At 36.6% G+C, this 20,640-nt stretch overlaps 1 protein-coding gene across 7 annotated transcripts in view; it reads left to right on the plus strand.

Annotated features, from left to right (window-relative positions):
* Positions 1–20,640, plus strand: part of LOC124112910 (transcription factor SOX-13-like) — a 251,830-nt gene that overhangs the window by 19,092 nt on the left and 212,098 nt on the right. For 2 of the 7 annotated variants that reach the window (XM_046473093.2, XM_046473095.2), the window contains exon 1: positions 5,845–6,008. The exons of the other annotated variants lie outside the window; for them this stretch is intronic. The gene's annotated coding sequence lies outside the window, so the exon portion shown is untranslated. Of the gene's footprint in view, positions 1–5,844; positions 6,009–20,640 lie in introns of those variants that run through there. 7 annotated transcript variants of the gene reach the window in all.

Consider the following 20,640-nt stretch of genomic DNA (forward strand, 5'->3'; position numbering starts at 1 on the left):
AAGGCCTTGAGACTTAAGTGATGACTTGAGTATATGAGCAATTTATACCCAGTTGGCTGTATTGTACATATTCTATTGATAGAAATGTCTGTCTGAAGTATTGTGGTGCTGTAATTAATTAAAAAGTTGGTTGGAAGTTTCACAGAGCTGTTATGAATTGAAACTGAGGGCTGTTATTAACAGAAAATAGCTGGAAATATTGTACAGCTCTAATTAATGGAAAGGAAGTATTTTAGAGCTGTAATTAACAGACCTGTGAGTGGAAGTATTTTAGAGCTGTAATTAACAGACCTGTGTGTGGAAGTATTTTAGAGCTGTAATTAACAGACCTGTGGGTAGAAGTATTTTAGAGCTGTAATTAACAGACCTGTGAGTGGAAGTATTTTAGAGCTGTAATTAACAGACCTGTGGGTAGAAGTATTTTAGAGCTGTAATTAACAGACCTGTGAGTGGAAGTATTTTAGAGCTGTAATTAACAGACCTGTGTGTGGAAGTATTTTAGAGCTGTAATTAACAGTCCTTGAATTGGAAGTATTTTAGAGCTGTACTTAACAGACCTGTGAGTGGAAGTATTTTAGAGCTGTAATTAACAGTCCTTGAATTGGAAGTATTTTAGAGCTGTAATTAACAGACCTGTGAGTGGAAGTATTTTAGAGCTGTAATTAACAGTCCTTGAATTGGAAGTATTTTAGAGCTGTAATTAACAGACCTGTGAGTGGAAGTATTTTAGAGCTGTAATTAACAGACCTGTGTGTGGAAGTATTTTAGAGCTGTAATTAACAGACCTGTGAGTGGAAGTATTTTAGAGCTGTAATTAACAGTCCTTGAATTGGAAGTATTTTAGAGCTGTAATTAACAGACCTGTGAGTGGAAGTATTTTAGAGCTGTAATTAACAGACCTGTGAGTGGAAGTATTTTAGAGCTGTAATTAACAGACCTATTGGTGGAAGTATTTTAGAGCTGTAATTAACAGACCTGTGAGTGGAAGTATTTTAGTGCTTTAATTAACAGACCTGTGAGTGGAAGTATTTTAGAGCTGTAATTAACAGACCTATTGGTGGAAGTATTTTAGAGCTGTAATTAACAGACCTGTGAGTGGAAGTATTTTAGAGCTGTAATTAACAGACCTATTGGTGGAAGTATTTTAGAGCTGTAATTAACAGACCTGTGGGTAGAAGTATTTTAGAGCTGTAATTAACAGACCTGTGAGTGGAAGTATTTTAGAGCTGTAATTAAAAGACCTGTGTGTGGAAGTATTTTAGAGCTGTAATTAACAGACCTGTGAGTGGAAGTATTTTAGAGCTGTAATTAACAGACCTGTGTGTGGAAGTATTTTAGAGCTGTAATTAACAGACCTGTGAGTGGAAGTATTTTAGAGCTGTAATTAACAGACCTGTGTGTGGAAGTATTTTAGAGCTGTAATTAACAGACCTGTGAGTGGAAGTATTTTAGAGCTGTAATTAACAGACCTGTGTGTGGAAGTATTTTAGAGCTGTAATTAACAGACCTGTGAGTGGAAATATTTTAGAGCTGTAATTAACAGACCTGTGTGTGGAAGTATTTTAGAGCTGTAATTAACAGACCTGTGTGTGGAAGTATTTTAGAGCTGTAATTAACAGACCTGTGTGTGGAAGTATTTTAGAGCTGTAATTAACAGACCTGTGAGTGGAAGTATTTTAGAGCTGTAATTAACAGACCTGTGTGTGGAAGTATTTTAGAGCTGTAATTAACTGACCTGTGAGTGGGAGTATTTTAGAGCTGTAATTAACAGACCTGTGAGTGGAAGTATTTTAGAGCTGTACTTAACAGACCTATTGGTGGAAGTATTTTAGAGCTGTAATTAACAGACCTGTGAGTGGAAGTATTTTAGAGCTGTACTTAACAGACCTGTGAGTGGAAGTATTTTAGAGCTGTAATTAACAGACCTGTGAGTGGAAGTATTTTAGAGCTGTAATTGACATAAATGTGGGTTGAAGAAGTTTAGAGCTCTAGGGATTTGGATTGTTTGTTTGTTGTTTTATGCCGCACTCAGCAATATTCCAGCTTTATGACGGCGATCTGTAAATAATCAAGTCTGGACCAGATAATCCAGTGATTGACATCATGAGCATCGATCCACGAAATTGGGATCGCCTCTTACGACAAGCATAGTCGCCTTTTACAGCAAGCATGGGTTGCTGAAGATCTATTCTACCCCGGATCTTCAAGAGCTCTAGGGAAACAGGGATGCTTCTAAGAACAATACCTTTCTTTAAAGGATGCTCCATGATTTTGCAAAATGACAGATGTTAACGTGTATATTAATGTAAGGGGAGTAATTATAGCGTATAGACTTAACAGCATTAATGTTGATGTCAGGAGGCTACTGTTGTTAGAATTCTTCACAAGAAAGGGTTAATTGAATTGCATTACAAGAGTTTCATTGCCTGAGGGACTGAATGCGACCATTATGCATCTGCTGCACACTGTATTAGGTGCATTGCCAAGGGTTGTTATCTTGGTGTCAGGATTGTTTTTAGACCTGGAATATTGATGCAGATTGTAGGAAACTTCCTCCAGGAAAACATTACAGAACTGATGGATGCATTCAGATGCATAAACACGTGATGTTTATGTGGCAGAGAAACAGTGTAATTGGTGATAGAGAAGGGTGGTGATATCTGTTTTATGACCATTGGTTACAGAAAGGGGTGGTGATATCAGTTTTATCCCATTGGTTACATAAAGGGTTGGTGATATCAGTTTTATCTCCATTGTTACAGAAAGGAGTGGTGATATCAGTTTTATCCCCATTGGCTACAGAAAGGAGTGGTGATATCTGTTTTATCCCCATTGGTTACAGAAAGGGTTGGTGATATCAGTTTTATCTTCATTGGTTACAATAAGGAGAGGTGATATCAGTTTTATCTCCATTATATACAGAAAATGTTGGTAATATCAGTTTTATCCCATTGGTTACATAAAGGGATGTCAATATCTGTTTTATCCTCATTTGTTATGGAAAGGAGTGGTGATATCTGTTTTATCCTTATTGGTTACAGAAAGAAGTGGTGATATCAGTTTTATCCCCATTGGTGACTGAAAGGATTGGTGATATCAGTTTTATACCAACGGTTACAGAAAGGGCTGGTGATATCAGTTTTATCCCATTGGTTACAGAAAAGGTTGGTAATATCAGTTTTATCCCAATAGTTACAGAAAGGGTTGGTGATATCAGTTTTATCCCATTTGTTACAAAAAAGGATGCTTATATCTTTTTTATCCCCATTGGTGATAGAAAGAGGTGGTGATAAAAAGGGTTGGAGATATATGTTGTATCCCCCATTGGTGACAGGAAATATGAGATATAATGACTAAAACTTAAATTTATGTAAAAGTGAATTTTTTGTATCACAAATACTGTAAGATCACAAAACTTGAGTTTTCTGTTCACCCAGTAGGTTGTTCCCTGAAGAAACTCCACAACGAAAAACCTGCTGACCTTTCACCTGATTACTCTGCAATTAAACTGTAATATGGCCATTGTCATTGTACTGGATGTAGCCATGAAAGACATTTTGCCGTGTCATAGCACACAGAATACTTCAGGGGACTCTAGCTTTTGTCGCATGTGGATCGGAGTGTGCTTTGTGTTTTCAAAAGGTTCCTCTGAGTGTCGCTGCTGAAGAATAAAATATTGTTCATGACGTTTCTTAGAATAGATGCGCTCGCGATAGAAGCTGACACTACCAGGCACACATATAGAAATATATCTTTTTTTCTCGCCATTTTCAAATGGACTATATTGTGTACTGGCAAATGGGTGAGCTAATACGATTGTTCTCATTGGGAGTTCACCCTTCCTCTGTCAACCTATAGCAATGGTTTATCAATTGGTAGCCATGTTTGGCAGGGCGGCTAAACATTTATTTTCTCGCTTGACTATTCTTAAAACAGGATTTCTGAAAATATGAATTTCAATGTCTCATTCTTCTGGAAAAATGTCTGTGTTTGTGTTGAGGTTGCGTTCAGTTTGTAGCCATGTTGTGAAAAGAAAGGGAGTTGAGATTCAAATATTGATTGTAGGGAGATGTTCCTAGAAAACTTCTTCACTTGCCAAACTTTATCTTCCTCTTGGATGTCTATGCTTCGTAACATTTCATCGTAATGTTGACTCGCTTGGAAATTTACATATATTTTTTTATTAAATATCATTCTATGAGGTCAACGCTTTTTGATACTTATCATATTCAAAAAGTATTTCTGAATGAATTTTCTTCAGTACTTCCTGTTTGGACACTGATGGATAGATATTTTGTACATTAAGTGTTCCATTTGCTTAAGCTCTGTTGTTAATCATGTAAATGAAAAAAAAAAATATTCACTTGATTTTACTTTACCTCCAAGAGGTTATTACAGAAAATGATCCAACTACAGATAAGATCAGAAACTATTGCCATGGTTACACTAAAGTGACATTTGTCATGACAAATGTTTCAATATTGATGTTCACATTATGTTGCAAAACTAATGTCAGAACTGTAAATGTTGCAATACTAATGTCAGAACTGTAAATGTTGCAAGACTGCTGTCAGAACCGTAAATGTTGCAATACTGCTGTCAGAACCGTAAATGTTGAATACTAATGTCAGAACTTTAAATTTTAATGTCAACATTGCAAAAATTGCATTGTAAATGTTTCAATGTGCAGTAAAAATATCTACTACAAATGATTTCAATACAACACGATATTGAAATACCAATGTCCAGCTGAGGAGAAACACACAAATGCAATACAACACCCTCTGTCAAGTCTACAATTTCAGCAAGTCTACATCTTTGTGGCTTCAGTACTCTTTTTGAAGGCTCCCGTCATTAAAATTAAAAATTTAAAGTCTAATTTGCATATGTAAATAAAATGCTGATATTCTTCATGATCTACCTGACACGAAACTGTCCGATCTTCCTCAAACCTTGGCTGTTCTGCAACAAGCAGGGGATGTAGTAAGGCAGCCACACACGAGAAAATGTTCACCTGCCAAATATTCAAGTTTGACACAATTCTGGGTCATAACATCCATGGGAACCATATTAGGGATATCTAAAACATGTTCCCTACAACTGTTCAGCACATTTTGTCTCGCGACAAGGGAAAAATAACAGAACACTATTTTGTTCAAAATAGAATTTTGCAATAATCCCACAAATGTTTCACTGATTTTGTCCAACCAAGCCTCAGAATGCCACTTAACCCAACCAGTCTGCTTGATAAAATTTTAGGTATAAATAAATAAATAGTGGCCTGAGAAAAATAAAAACAAAATTAGTAAAATCGGTCAATTCTTAATTTGTCAATCCTTAATTTGTTGAAATTTTTTAACACAAATTAAAATTGTATTACATTTTGCAAATTTATCAAAAATTTAAATCATGACTTGTTTAAGTGCTGATGACATTTTGATGACATGATCATGGAGAAATTATTATTATTATGATGACCGATCTTCTCCATGTGGATATACATGTATGTCTACAGCTATTAATAAAACAATAAGGTTGGGGACAAGTGTAAGGAGATACAGGATTGTTGTCCGCTATTAATAAAATAATAGATGTATAGGTTCACGGATAACCATCCATTGGCGTGCAGGGACCGTTGAAGGCATTGTTCTCATCTCGTGAGAACATTTAATTGTCCGGACAGAAATCACATGCAGTTTGTAATAGATCTATTCACTGATGATTGGCGAGGAGTAACAACGAGGTGGGGACTACCTACATATCACCACCGCCTGTACTCACCGTTATATAGATCGTATTGTTTGTACTGTTTGTAGTTCTAGATTGTGTGGTAGCTCAGTGCACACAGCTGTAGCCACAAGCGGTAAACTTGACTTAACTGATTTCCGACACCATTGTTTTGGCTGGCATAACAATACGTAATACATATTTTTCTATAATTCGCCTTCTCATGGGGGGACGGAGTTGGTGGAAGGGATAAATGGTGTTGCGTGGTGAAACGATGGAGGGTAAGTTGTTACTGTATGTATGACAGGCTGGAGGATAAAGTTTATAATTAGGTTGTGTGTCCATTCACTGTTATCATGCTGCATTAACTGGTGATTTATAGCTGTCTGTGGCTTGAAAAGACTGACAGAATTATGTTAGGAATAAGACTGTCATGGAGTGCCTATGGATGGTTGAGGAGTTTGAAAGAAAAATTCTTCTTTTTGTGATTTTATTGTATATTTGTAAGGGGATTTGTTGAGTTATTGTTCCCAGATTGAACAACGGGGTCATTGTTGGCGATATTTATGGACAATCTGTCATAAATGCATCTCATTCTATCGTTGTTACAGGCATTCTTGTATCCGAGCCCCTTTTTGGAATAACCACTGTGTCGGTGGTGAATTGTCACATTCTATTAAGTGATATGTCAAATTTTGTACCTTAGGTATGTATTTAAAATTATTTAAAGCATGGAGTATATAATTTAAATACACATCCCCACTTTGTTTGCCTTTTTTCACCTTACGGGTTCAGGTGGAGACTTATATACACAATATGTATATCATCTTGTATTGATTGAGCAAAGTCCACTCTGAAGGAAATGACTACCAAAACTAAGTGTATGGGAATATTTATAGATATTTTATAGACAGCTTTTGAAATGGAAATGAAAGTATAGGGGTACTTGTCTTAAAGGAGGACGAGGCTCAGGTCATTAGGTAGTCACAGCAAGGTTGTTTCAAGTCATTCAATGCCTACATTGTGTGTAAGTTATATTTCATACCCCTGTATCCGACTAGTTATAATGAGTGCCCTTGTTCTCCAGAGACAAATGCAGGGCTCAGACATAAGTTCCAATAAGACCTGATACGTTCATACGCTTTAGTGTCGACATTACAGTTATGGATAGAAATCTTGGAAAAAAATTCTATAGCTTTTTAAAAAAACTACTCACAGTCAGGGAGTGGTTTAAGTCTATATCAACACTGATGAGTCATCATAATATGGCCCTAAACAAGTGAAGTAGATTTGATAATATGGCCCTAAACAAGTGAAGTAGATTTGATAATATGGCCCTAAACAAGTGTAGTAGATTTGATAATATGGCCCTAAACAAGTGAAGTAGATTTGATAATATGGCCCTAAACAAGTGTGGTAGATTTGATAATATGGCCCTAAACAAGTGTGGTAGATTTGATAATATGGCCCTAAACAAGTGTAGTAGATTTGATAATATGGCCCTAAACAAGTGTAGTAGATTTGATAATATGGCCCTAAACAAGTGTAGTAGATTTGATAATATGGCCCTAAACTGGTGTAGTTGATCTGATAATACAGTCCTAAATAAGTGTGGTATAATTGATAATATGGCCCAAAACAAGTGTGGTAGATTTGATGATATCACCCTAAACAAGTGAAGGAGATTTGATGATATCACCCTAAACAAGTGTGGTAGATTTGATGATATCACCCTAAACAAGTGTGGTAGATTTGATGATATCACCCTAAACAAGTGAAGTAGATTTGATGATGTCACCCTTAACAAGCGTGGTAGATTTGATAATATTGCCCTTAACAAGTGAAGTAGATTTGATGATATCACCCTAAACAAGTGTGATGGATTTGATAATATCACCCTAAACAAGTGTGGTAGATTTGATGATATCACCCTAAATGAAAGGGTAGATTTGATAATATCACCCTAAACAAGTGTGGTAGATTTGATGATATCACCCTAAACAAGTGTGGTAGATTTGATGATATTGCACTAAACATGTGAAGTAGATTTGATGATATCACCCTAAACAAGTGTGGTAGATTTGATGATATTGCCCTAAACAAGTGTGGTAGATTTGATGATATTGCCCTAAACAAGTGTGGTAGATTTGATAATATCACCCTAAACAAGTGTGGTAGATTTGATGATGTCACCCTAAACAAGTGAAGTAGATTAGATGATATTGCCTAAACAAGTGTGGTAGATTTGATGATATCACCCTAAACAAGTGTGGTAGATTTGATGATATCACCCTAAACAAGTGTGGTAGATTGGATGATATCACCCTAAACAAGTGAAGTAGATTTGATGATATCACCCTAAACAAGTGTGATGGATTTGATGATATCACCCTAAACAAGTGTGGTAGATTTGATGATATCACCCTAAACAAGTGTGGTAGATTTGATGATATTGCCCTAAACAAGTGAAGTAGATTTGATGATATCACCCTAAACAAGTGTGGTAGATTTGATGATATTGCCCTAAACAAGTGAAGTAGATTAGATGATATTGCCTAAACAAGTGTGGTAGATTTGATGATATCACCCTAAACAAGTGTGATGGATTTGATAATATCACCCTAAACAAGTGTGGTAGATTTGATGATATCACCCTGAACAAGTGTGGTAGATTTGATAATATCACCCTAAATAAGTGTGGTAGATTTGATGATATCACCCTAAACAAGTGTGTTAGATTTGATGATATCACCCTAAACAAATGTTGCAAAGTTGTCGATACAGACCTGAGCATCACTCTTGGTTGGTATATAAATACATTTTAAATAATTTATTTTCTCACTTCAGCTGAAGAACATGGTAAACATAGTAAAAATGATTCACGAGTGTTAAAAAAAGTGAGATTGTTTGTACAGGTATATTGTATTCCTTCTCATCAGCGCTAGACGGATTAGAGCCGAAGTTGGTTTGAAAGAATAAAAAATCTTTCAAGATAGATAACCTTGTGAACAATAGTTAATGGACACAGAAAGATCTCCGTCAGCAACTGCTGTACTGGTTTATGTAATGGTAGACAATTATTACAGATCAATTTCAACATCACAGAAAAAATAAGAATTCCATGGCTCTTTTACAGCCAGTTGTTTATTGGGCTTATCAAAACGCAACAGTATCGGGTGGCATGATAAGAATATGATAATACGATTAGAAATAGGATAGTTTCATTTACTGTGTGATAACAGAGATCCTAACGATATGGAACTGTCTGAGAGTAGTGTGACAATGGGCTCACGGTACCACTGTAGATGTAATGCGAGACTTGCATTTACCATTCTTTCTGGTGTTATGTAAATGGAGTACAAAAAAATATAATTTGAGAAAAACAAGAAAAAAAATTTTTCCTCAAGGTTTTGCCTTGTTTTGGTTATTATAGATATACATCTCAAATCTAACAGTGGCATCTCATTGTCATTTCTATTGTAAAAAAAACAATCTTACCACTGACAGTATATAAAAAACCTTGTCACTCTTCTTGATTTTAAAGGTTGTCTGATCCTTAAACCAAGGAGGTGAGGTGAGGTGAGGTGAGGTGAGGTGAGGTGAGGTGAAATGGGGTTTAACGTCGCGTCCAAGATTATTGCACTTATATAGCAACGTGCATGTACGTGTGCGTAGGGCTGCTTGTACTAGTTCGGACTGATGCCGATTTATAGTGCTATCACACTGAGATACCATGCCGCAGTTTAACATGAATACCCCACTCAGACACAGTATACTGACTCCGAGCCGACCAGTCCTTGTTTTAGCCCTTTAATGCCGAGCGCCAGACAGGGTAACAACAAGTACCATCTTTTAACGTCTTTTGGTATGACACGGCCGGGGATCGAACCCCAGACCTTCCGCTCTCTGGGCGGACGCTCTACCACTAGACCACGGAGGCGGTTTTAAACCAAGGAAATGAAATAAGGCCTTAAACTGACAAGCTTAAATCATGTATTTATCATGCATGTATGATGCATATATGATGCATGTATTGTTTTCATGTTGTGAAATCTTGCATGAACAGGACTTTAACCAAAGGGAACTTGATATAAGATGGAGATAAAATCATTTCAAACATGGTGTTTTGCTCCAGTGGTTTAACTTTTCCCTCCCATCCCACTGTGCCCCTGTTCTTGATGGTTGCTGTTGGGCTGAAAAGTCCTGACGTGACATAAAATTAAAGATGTTCAACGTATACAGGCAAGTTGTTAGTCATGAAAATGTCTTGACTTCCATAACTGTTTTAAAACATTACCTTAACTTTGATATTTGCCATTTCTTGAGGTCTTTAACCTTTAACCACTTTCAACAATTTATAGTATGGTACCGACAGACAATAATGAACATTTGATGCTAAAATCTTTTTGTTGAGAGCTCTAGTTTCTTTTCAGTTTCCTTGTTAGTGATCCCCATGTTTAAACGACTGTCACCCTGTATAATATATTCATGGGCTAGAGACTAGTCGTCAGATTTGCTTCGTGTGACAAACACTAGATTAGCTATTGTTATCTCTCTCCTTGTCCTGTCTTCCGTCCCCGTCCCGTGTCGTCCTCTTCTTGGTCCTCTACATATTTCTATCACCCCTTTCATCTCGAGACGGGTGGAATTCTCCCCGATCCCCCCTCAGAAATACAGACCAGCCCCACAGCTCGAGAACAATACCTTTATTTTTTCACTTGGCTAAGCAGAGTCAAGCTTGTATAAGAACAGAATACATTGTATACCCGAGTTTTTGTGTAGTTTTAACAAAAGTTCACAGTAGGACTGCTAGAACAAATGTTATTATTTTCGTCATGGCTGTAAATCTCGACCAGTGGCCAACTATGCGGAACATATTTGATATAATTTTAGACTGACAATTTTAGTCTGAATGGATAAGTGCTTTTTCCTCATTTTTTGTAGACATGAAATAATTTGAGTATTGTGGAAACCGGTCCATATTGCATAGTCATTCTGTGGAGAAAGCTGGAGTTCATATCACATGGCTGGAGATATGGGAGTATGGAGACCCATGTGTTACATCTAGCGGAGTGACACATGCAAAGAAGTGGTGCTTACTTGTTTGGTTTAATTGCTGTTTAAGGTAAATAGAGGTAGGTAGGAAAACATCAGTAGTCATAGTAACAATTGAATAGTTATTAAATTTGTTTATCAAGTTTGTGAAAAGTTGACAGAACTATTTATTTATGAATGTTTATCGAGGGAGATGAGCTGATGTAATGCAATGAAACAATGATGATGATGATGATGACGACGACAACGACGACGACGACGAAGAAGATGATGTATATTGTATTGACGTTGATGACGATAATTGTATTGGTGATGACGAAGACGATGTATATTGTATTGACGGTGGTGAATATGATTGTATTGACCATGATAAAGACGATTGCATTGAAGATGATGAAGATTGTGATGATGCAGATGGTGGTCGTTATTGTTTTATAAGGATGTTGCATTGTTGTGATGATGATAACGGTTGATGAAGATGCTGCTGCTGATGATGATGATATGGTTGATGGTGATGATATTTTTGTTACTGCTGCTGGTATTTAATTATAAATCTGTGATATATGATTGAGTGAGTAAAGATATTTAAGGCAGTGTTTCAGCCATGTCGTGACAAGCAATGTCAGTCATATTCCATTCCTTACTTCCATCACATACATCGCATTGATATCACTGCGTGTGAATGAACAAACAAACTATTGTTTGACAAGGCTGATGAATAAATGAATTTCTTAGCGAAAACAAATAAGATAAATGTAAGAAAAATATTTTGTCAGACAGCCTAATTTCATGACAATAAATCTTCAGAGGTCAAAAGTCATCGAAAGAGTCAAACAAATGTTCCGCATCAGAATGATAAAAGTAACATTGTAACGCAATATCAGTTATAGTGCTCGTGTATATCTCTATCTGATGGGTTTTATTCATCAGTTGATAACATGCAGGATCTTCCCACTCATACACCAGATAAGGTTTAATGTACTAACAGAGGGGGCAGATAAAAACCAATAATGACCAGACATTCTGAGAATGGTTCTCAGAACGGTTCCACATGGCTCCAAGACAAAACGCATAACTCCTACCCAGCCAATCAAATGACAGCAATAAGTGCTCTCTGTGGAAACCGAATCACCAGATATCATATATAGGTGCTCCACTGAAAAGATTACAGTGCATAAAGAAGGTTTGGTTACCAAGTGGAAGGATACATGTCCTGGAAATGGGAACTTGTACATTTGGAGAAATATATAGCGTGTACTTTGACAGTAATGTCTCTCTCCAGTTGTCATGCCTACACTTTGTGTTGAAGTATTGTGAATCCGGAAACACATGGTCGAGAATATGGGGGTGGTTAAAATGCGTTTAATGTCAGTGGGGCTGTCATTGATAAAAAGTAGTTCCATATCTCAGACGGACATATTTAGCCAAGACGCACATGTTGTTTGTGTTATATCTTTCTTTTCTTTCATTCAGTAGTAGAACACTTGCCTGTGTGTTTGGGTGAGATTTGTATTTTTTGTTGGATAGGATTAGTGATACGGTGTTGAAAAGTGTTGAGAATTAAGTTTATATTAGTGATTTTTAATTATTCGGGTGATACAAAATTGTGCACCTTATCAATCTTGTGATAATTTCTTTTATATATTTCACATATATCTCTCAAAACGAACAAAAAATCTCTTCCTGATATTAATAAAGGTCACTTCAAATGACACTTTTTCACACATGCCTGTCTCCTTATTGAGTTTTCATGCTATCATTGTTGAAGTGATTGTTTAATTCTTTCAATGGCTTTCAGTTCAACATGTTAAGCATGTCAGTTACTTTGGCGCTTAGATATCCATGCTCAAATGTTTTTGTGTGATTTATGAAAACATAATTCAATTCTTCATGTCCTGATTTTCATCTGAACCTGTTTGGCATGACAATGGCCTCGGTGGAAACATGCCGTGGTTGGTTTCATCCAAGATTAAGGCCACAAGTCCTGACTGAAATATGTTTATGAATCTTAATTTCCCGACACACTTTAATAAAATGGTAATAATTTCAGTTATTCAATCTGCTCCATATCATAGCATTGATGATTTCGACAGAATGAATCTAAGAAAAAATGGCTAAATGGTATCTTATACTGATATCAAATAGATCATAGATGTAGTTGTGTTAATGGCTGTTGTTATTCATAGATCATGGGTGTAGTTGTGTTAATGGCTGTTATTCATAGATCATAGACGTTGTGTTAATGGCTGTTATTCATAGATCATGGGTGTAGTTGTGTTAATGGCCGTTATTCATAGATCATGGGTGTAGTTGTGTTAATAGCTGTTATTCACAGATCATGGGGGTAGCTGTGTTAATGGCTGTTGTTCATAGATCATGAGTGTAGTTGTGTTTATTGCCGTTATTGTTATTCATAGATCATGGGTGAAGTTGTGTTAATGGCTGTTGTTATTCATAGATCAAGGGTGTATTTGTGTTAATGGCAGTTATTCATAGATCATGGGTGTAGTTGTGTTAATGGCTGTTATTCATAGATCATGAGTGTAGTTGTGTTTATTGCCGTTATTGTTATTCATAGATCATGGGTGAAGTTGTGTTAATGGCTGTTGTTATTCACAGATCATGGGTGTAGTTGTGTTAATGGCTGTTATTCATAGATCATGGGTGTAGTTGTGTTAATGGCTGTTATTCACAGATCATGGGGGTAGCTGTGTTAATGGCTGTTGTTATTCATAGATCATGGGTGAAGTTGTGTTAATGGCTGTTATTCATAGATCATAGACGTTGTGTTAATGGCTGTTATTGTTATTCATAGATCATGGGTGTAGTTGTGTTAATGGCCGTTATTGTTATTCATAGATCATGGGTGAAGTTGTGTTAATGGCTGTTATTGTTATTCATAGATCATGGGTGTAGTTGTGTTAATGGCCGTTATTCATAGATCATGGGTGTAGTTGTGTTAATGGCTGTTATTCACAGATCATAGGGTTAGCTGTGTTAATGGCTGTTGTTGGACAACATCTCCAAACAGTCAATGATGATCAGTTCTCACCTGGAGCCCCAAAATAACCCTACCAAACATGGAGCAGTATATGAACACATGCTCAGTGAACAACAAGCATTGATTTCTCTCAGCATTGTATGCAAATAAGGATACAACTCTCGGATATAGAACCAATTTGCTTTGTTGTTTTTTCGGTCTATTCTTACCAACATTGATAGGTTACCACAGCTGGGAATTGTCTGAAAGTATCAGTTCGGTCATGTCACAACAGCTGTTACTATGACTTCTGGGATAAATATAGGGGAATATGACAAAAAGAATAAATTTAGGATATTTGGATATTCTTTTATGAACAAAATTTTGGATTTGGCGAGAATATTCATTTTGGTTTTTATTTTTTATTTGATGCATTAAATCTTCAGTTCTCTAAATTGTTGTTACTGTTATAGACCAGGCATAACAAAATTTGGACGTTATTTTGTGGATAACAAATAAACCACTCCTATTTTTATCCGAAAGGAAAATAATAAATCATTTTTGCATTATTATTTTCCTGCTGACATCACCAAAATTTATTATGTTGTGATTAGTAATTTAATCTATTTTCATGTTGGATTTGGGATAGATTGGGGCCATTGTATTGGTATAGGTAGGATCAATCATCCATTGAATTAGTGAGTGGAACATCATTTGGGTTAATACAGCATTGGTTTATATCAGGGCTACTCAGGGTTGATAGGGTGTGGAATGGAAGTAGATTAGGTGGTAAGGATTGGGTGTAGATTTGGTGGGGGGTGGGCGCAGGTAGTTTAGGGGAAGACTAGGGTTAGATTTAATGTGTGGGGGCTGATTGGGGGAAGAATTGGGTGGGGGTGGATTAGGGATGGATGAGGGGGTATAGATTGAGGGATGTATAGAGTGGTAGATTTGGGGGGGGGGGAGGGTGGAATGGGGGTATATTTCTTGGTAGAAGGGAAGGGGTAGACTGGAGGGTAGGTTGGAGGGTAGATTGTTTGGGACAAGGGGTAAGGGGGATGAAAATTTGTGGTAGAATGGGGGTGGTGGAGATTGTGAGGCAGATTGGAGGATTTTTGGGGGACAATTGGGCGCAATTTCAGGAATAAATTAGAGGATAGATTGGACTCATATTAGACACAAAACATATGCAAGTGAGTGTTACTTCCATACATTGCTAATGACACTGCCTATGTATGGAGTCAGTCAGCTCAATTTGTTTGTTTGTTGTTTAACACCGCACTCAGCAATATTTTCCCATCATATGACAGCGGTCTGTAAATAATCAATTCTGGACCAGACAATCCAGTGATTGATATTATGAACATCGACCCCGCAATTAGGATGCGATGACATGCATCAACCAAGTCAGCAAGCCTGACCACCTAATCCCGTTAGTCGCCTCTTACAACAAGCATAGTCGCCTCTTACGACAAACATGGTCGTAGTTACTTGTGACATATTTGAGTTGGGTAACCTGCACAGTGTTTTCATGTTGTAACAGTTTCTTAGATAAGGATACAATGGCATTAAATGGGTTAAAATCAGTGTTCTATAGTATAGTTTGACCTGAATAGATACAAAATAAAATTAAGGTTATACCTCACCGAATGACTTGATGAAAGTAATTTTCTAGGTCAGTTGTTCATTGTGGTGTTATATATGTTGATCGTTGACAAACTTATACAGTTTTACGTGACCTACCTACAGGTAATTTTAGGTTGAATACTGGGTTCTATGACCTCTTTTTGGTAGTAGTAGTGGTAGTGGTAGTAGTAGTAGTAGTAGTAGTAGTAGTAGTAGTAGTAGTAGCTGCTGTTAAGGCTTGCCTCACTTCCCAAACTGATTAACTTTGTCAGGAAGAAAAAAATTATTATGCGCTATGTTTTCTTTTATTTCTGTAAAATTCTTGGTCAACAAATCTGTAAACCAGGTAATTAAAAATAACATAACTATTAATGAAATAATGTTTTTATGTTGTAGATTCAAAACAAAATGGGTTAATATGACTTAAGGCTTCTTCAAACTTGATTTGGACTTGACAGTTTAAAGAGAAGGGAGTAGTTTGGCCACATCGGAGTCAGTGTGGCGTGCATTGTATAGCGGTGCCCCCTTCCCCCCTATCTGAACCCCCCCCCCCCCCCCCCCCTCTCGCTGCCCTGTGCCCCAAGTTCAGTTCAGCCTTTGTCAAATTTACCTCACAATTGGATACATATGTATTCTGGTGTAATTGATGTATGGGGACTATTTGCTTGTCTCAGACATTTGCAAACATGATGGTAGTGATTTGCACTGAAACTGTTTGATATACAGTATCAATACTAGCTAGCTGTTTGAAAACATTGTTGATTTTACCAAACATGGAGGGTAGGAGTAAGTGATTTAAACCTGTCCGTCATCTTTGGTCATTCTCCTTGGTTTTATCATTGTTTAAAGAGAACAAAAGTCGTATTGTTTAAGTGACAGGTTTATGGGTTTGCTGATAAAGTGAACGATATTATGTCGATAATATTGCTACCGACACAAGCATGGAGGGCTGAGAGTGTTATTCAAACAACAGGTGTTTCAGCGTACAATCGGTTTTATGCATGTTTTTTTTAGAATTGAATGAATTTTTTCGGGAATATTTTTTTAACAGTGACGTGAAATGAGATAATCTTTAGTGTAAATCTTTTTGTAATATTCTTTATTCAGTATGAAATTATGATTATTATGATTATTTGAACTCAGTTGCAATTGTAATTATATTCAGCTTCATGTGTTTATTTCTCAATGTTTTCATGTTTAGGAATATTTTACAAGGATGAGAGGGTACATCGACATAATGATGACAGGTATTTGTATTTGTGTGAGTTCTATGACGGTACCATATTCGACATAATAAGCGTCCAGGGCGCTCTCAAAATTAGAAGTAGGGGGCTCTTATTAGAATATAATTGTGGTGAGAAAAAAAAAACAGGGTTGAAAGGTGTAAATTTTGTTGTTTATGCTGACTGCCTGAAATGATATAAAAGAAGAATCTGTGCGTATTATACACGATAGATATATTTTCGAGAATATAATTGCATATAATTAAGGGCACATATAACACACGAGTGCGTATTATACACGAATAAATAAGTCTTGTGTACATTGATCAATCGGAAAGGGTGCTAATTTGGATTGTTCACTAGACAATATATTTGCAAATATCGCCATGGTCGCTTATTAGAGCGGGGGCGCTTAATATGTCGAATATGGTATTTGAAATTGAAAATTTAAAAGTAAAGAAAAGTCTGTCTATATTAGCTTTTACTTTATTCAACAGTACACAACCCCCAGTAGTAAGTGTCCTGAACAAAAAATGAGCATTCATTTGTTTGAAGTCTTTGATAGGCATTTAGGAGTTGGAGGAGCAGGAATACAGACACTTTTTATGGACAAAACTTCTTTTGTTCTTTGTCACAAAGTTTCAGAGCTACTTCTTGCTCCTTCAGGTGAATAAAAGAAGTTCTATCCTTAAAAAGTGTCATGTTTTACCATTCATTTTTATTGACAACACATGCAGTTTTCTTTCCCACTTTCAGTTTTTATCTTTTTTATATCGTAATGAAGTATTCTGAACTTCGGTAAGTGAAGCACCCTTTGAAATTCATGCTAGTCCACTAGCCTGAGACTAATGAATTACAGGTAAAAATCCAAAGATAGTTCTCATGGACTTGTAGTATTTGAGGGCTGTGAGTCTGATTGATTTCAATGCCTTAATTTTGATACAAATTGGTACTGAATAAATCTGACAGAAAATGTAAACATCGTAAACATCGTAAACATTTTGTCCCAATCAAGCAGGACGAGCTGCAAACACTGAGGACTTGGGAATTATAGTTTCCACTAGTGCTCTGGAGTAGTCTTGAAGAAAGTGAATTTCTCTCGGCTGTGAAGTGGGTATTTGATCCTCCCCCCATTTAAAACCGTTGCACCCTGGGCAGGCACTTATAGCAGGGATGTGTTAAGGATTCTAAACTCAGTGCCCCTGGCAGGCAAATTGGGGAAAAAATAGTTATTTTGTTCAAAAATGGGATTTTATTTAAATTTTTATTGATAAAATTCGGAAGTATTTTAGCTTTGTATTTTGAGATTACATTCAATGCAATACTATAAAACTATACATAAAAACCTCATCCAATCTATTGGTCCTGTTATCAGTTAGGTACAGGCTACCTCTACAAAGCTATACAATTGACTTGATTAGCATGAATTGGGAATTTTTGTATTCCAATTTGGTAATTTTTAATGACATTTGCTGCAGACTTGGGGCTGAATATTAGGCTCTGAGCAGGTCCAGAAAAATCCCTGTAGATGTCTTTCTCTGTATTCTGTATTGTGTGCAATATCATATCTTTTGCTCCGATTTGATACCCCTCTGCTTTAAGAACTGACAAAGCTTCCATGTTGGGTCCAGGGTATTTATCCTGATAGAATGGAGATATTATACCCTAGATCATCGAGGATGAGTTGAGATATACTTAGATACATTTCCTATACTGTGATTACCATAGTTCCTGAGGTAATCTCTCTGTTCCCTGTATCGTTACATCAACATTGCCCATGGGGATTCCAAGCTAGAATACTCCAGCCAGAGATTTATCTAGGATTCTGAACTAAGTGCCTTTGGCAGGCAAATTTGGAAAACGATTGTGACGTAATTCAAAATTTGACTTACTTAATGGTCTTATTTGTGTGAATTATGAGGTATTGGGATTTTTTTATTCAAATTGTTTATTGACTGTCATTTCGGCAGACTTGGGGCCGAATATCACCCTCTGAGCTGATCTACATAAATCCCAATGTTGGTTGTAAGAGGTGACCAAATTGATCAGGTGGTCAGGCTCAGTGACTTGGTTGATAGTGTGCTGTTATAACTCGACAGCATGGATGGTTGCTAATAATATCAATCGCTGTACTGTATGGTCCAGACTTGGTTACCTACAGGCCACCATCATATAGCTAGAATATTGCTGGGTGTGGCGTTAAACAACAATCTCATTCAAATCAGTGACCTGTAATGCGATGTCCTCAAATTTTTGTTTAGCGATAGTGAGAACTAAGATCTGGTATTAAATGAGACCACTTTAAACAAGAAAAAAACCAAACTATATCAACATCAGTGTCTCACCTGCATTTTACTAAGTCATAAAATGAATTATTAATACCATATTGGATATAATAAGCGCCCAGGGCGCTCTCAAAATTAGAAATAGGGGGCTCTTATTAGAATATTATTTTGGTGAAAAACAACAGTTGAAAGACTGTAAATTTCGTGGTTTATGCTGACAGCCTGAAATATTTGTATACGACAGATATATTTTTCCAGAATTTAATTTCCCATAATTAAGGATGCATATAACACACGTATTATACACAAATAAATAAGTCTTGTGTACATTGATCAATCGGAAGGGATGCTAATTGGGATTGTTCACTAGCCAATATATTAGCAAATATCGCCGTGGGCGCTTATTAGAGCAGGGCACTTATTACGTTAAATACGGTATCTGAAATTTGGATTAAACATTAAAACAAGGCTTCATAAATTTCCACCGAGTATTTGATTGGTGACAATATTCTACATGTCAGTGTCACGTGTGGTTTATAAGTGTTATTGCACAATGGTGTTATTTACTCACTGGGGGACTGGCCATTGTATTTGATTCCCACGTGAGTGAGATCATCCACAATGTACTGTCTGGGTGTGACAGTTCGTATTCAGTGAAATCCACACACAAGGAAGAACTCCAGTAGAAGCGATTGTTCAACTACAGCAGAGAATAGCTGTACAATTGCTGATGTGGTGTTGGGCAATAGCTCACTCACTCATTCAGTGTTCAAATAACATGTGATGTGAAGGGGCTGTCACGAATCTAAGGTTCGTGATTAAAATTTTTGTGAGTCACGATTAATATCTCGCCCAGATTATCAAGGACCTGACACCTCTCTTAATGACAGGCACCTCTCTTAATTATGAACTCTGTCATGAATCTAATGTTCGTGATTCAAAATTTTAGGAGTTACGATTAATACCTCACCATATAACTGGAATATTGTTTAGTACGGCGTTAAACAACAAACAAACAAACAAACTCTCTTTTAAGTGTGAATTGTAAGACAGATCCTGATATTTTTTAGGTTTTTAGAGTATTGTATTTGATCTAACACCCCCTTGACATTCATTCTGTTTTTAACCTGTGAACATCTGGGTTCGAATTGGTCTTCAGCAGTCCATGCTTGTCGTAAGAGGCGACTAACGGGATCAGGTTGTCAGGCTCGCTGTCTTGGTTGATGCATGTCATCGTATCCCAATCACGTGGATCAATGCTCATGATGTCAATCTCTGGATTGTTTGGTCCAGACTGGATTATTTTCAGACCGTTGTCTACAGCTGGAACATTGCTGAGTGCAGCCTTAAACAACAAACAAACAATCATTCAGTGTCTCATACTTTCTGGTACCGAGTTTCATTGCAGATAAAGACACATTACCTAGTCACAAGAAAATTAGAAAAATTGTCTTCATGTAATTAAGCATTCCTTTATCTTTATATTGATCTAGGTCCAGTCGAGTAGATGGCACTCCACATGTTGTTTGAACTCATAAAACTTTCTAGGACTTCCTATTGGCCCAAGGAATTTGTTTACTTGTGTAAAGCTAGACTTTAATGAAATCATTAAATCTTTAAAGCATACCACGGCTTCATATTTCTGAGAGCCCCATATCCGAATTTTGAATACATATTGATGACAGTAAGACCTGGATACAATCTTGGCCATGAGGGAAATTTGAAAATAGGGAAAAAAAGTAGT

The sequence above is a fragment of the Haliotis rufescens genome, unplaced genomic scaffold, assembly GCF_023055435.1.
Source record: "Haliotis rufescens isolate VD_foot unplaced genomic scaffold, xgHalRufe1.0.p SCAF_6, whole genome shotgun sequence".
Taxonomy (NCBI): Eukaryota; Metazoa; Mollusca; class Gastropoda; order Lepetellida; family Haliotidae; genus Haliotis; species Haliotis rufescens.